This window comes from Manis pentadactyla, chromosome 16 (assembly GCF_030020395.1).
Source record: "Manis pentadactyla isolate mManPen7 chromosome 16, mManPen7.hap1, whole genome shotgun sequence".
Classification (NCBI taxonomy): domain Eukaryota; kingdom Metazoa; phylum Chordata; class Mammalia; order Pholidota; family Manidae; genus Manis; species Manis pentadactyla.
This window is the reverse complement of record NC_080034.1, coordinates 51,116,331-51,117,763: the sequence shown is the minus strand read 5'-3', so window position 1 is coordinate 51,117,763 and position 1,433 is coordinate 51,116,331. Positions and strand designations below refer to the sequence as shown.

General features: G+C 42.1%; 1 non-coding gene across 1 annotated transcript; it reads right to left on the bottom strand.

Moving 5' to 3' along the window:
- Window positions 1-980: 980 nt before the first annotated feature.
- Window positions 981-1,144, bottom strand: LOC118915850 (U1 spliceosomal RNA). Its single transcript, XR_005026215.2, has one exon. It is a non-coding gene; the product is annotated as a U1 spliceosomal RNA (small nuclear RNA).
- Between the last annotated feature and the right edge of the window lie 289 nt (window positions 1,145-1,433).

The window sequence follows — 1,433 nt, the reverse complement described above, 5'->3', positions numbered from 1 at the left end:
AGTAACTCAGCATCATGGTGAGTAGGCTTGGTTGCCCACTGGGATGGATTCAAATCCCAAAGTCACTATTTACTACTGGTATTATATTTTGGCAAGATCCTTAAGCTCTCTGTGCCCCAGTATAGCCACCTGTAGAACAGGAAGAACAATATTTGTCCTGTAAGGTTATTGTGAGAATTCAGTAAGATAAACAGCAAGACTCAGTGCCTAGCACATAATGAATACAGAGATATGTTTGCTATTGTTAGCACAGCAGGATTATAGATTATAAACCACTCTCATTTCCTTCTATTTTTTTCAACAAAGCTGTGAGATAAACAGGAGGAAGTGTATCCCTTTTAACAGATGGGGAAGCTGAAGAGGTTAAGTGATCCATGGTCATGTAGGTAGTAGAGAGAAACCTAGTACTTGAGTCCAGGTTTTCTGCTTCAAGATCCCACCTTGTTTCTACTATCCACAATGCCTCTGGGAGCCTTTGAGCAGTAGGAATAATTTTCAATGACTATTCTGAGGGTGAGATATCAGCATGTGTTCACATAGAAGCAAATCACTTAAAAGTTTGGGCTTCCAAGGGAAGTAGCAGAAGCAGGTGGAAAAACAGTGAGGATTTAGGGATGTGAAAAAACTGCAGCATACTTGAGATTTTTTATTTGGGGAAGGAGGTAATGCTCAAATGTTGGGCAGCACTCAGGCAGTGGCAGCAGCTTCCATGAGGTAACCAAAGGGCCTTTAAGGGCACTTGGGTGAATTTCTGAGCTTGACCTGCTACTCTCCAGGGTGGACGGAATGCAATTCAAGGGCTGAGCAGAGAACAGAGTGGATCAGGGAGTAAACTCTTTCGGGTCTGAGCAGAAGCTCTGCACATTGCTACTGAGTTTAAGCAAGGCAGTAGCCAACATTTCCCATGCAAAGAAAACCTGTTAGATTATGGGATTTTCATTGGTTAAAGCTTCAAGATGTTTTTGTGTTTTTTTTTCCTTTAGGGAAAAGTGCGAACGTAGTCCCCAACTACCACAAATTATGCAGTCGAGTTTCCAACATTTGGGGAAATCACAGGGCTCAGCAAATCTGGAGTGCAATGCATAAGCCTCGCCCTGGGAAAACTACCTTCATGATCATGGTATCTCCCCTGCCAGGTAAGTATTCAAGGTGTTTTTAAAGATGTTTCCTAAATTACTACTTTGGATTCCAGAGGTTTTATATTGGAACTAGGCACCGCAGCAAGCTCACTGGAAATAGATGCTGAACAGTCTTGTTTAGGATTAGACCTTGGTCCTAGAGGCAGTAAGAGAAAAGTGGCTCTGGCCTGCAGAGGTGTATTTTCAGTTTTATTAAAAGCCACATGGGAAGGGATCATGGGAAGATGGCAGCGTGAGTAGTTCAGAGGAAATCTCCTCCCCAAAACATATATATTTATGAAAATACAATAAATA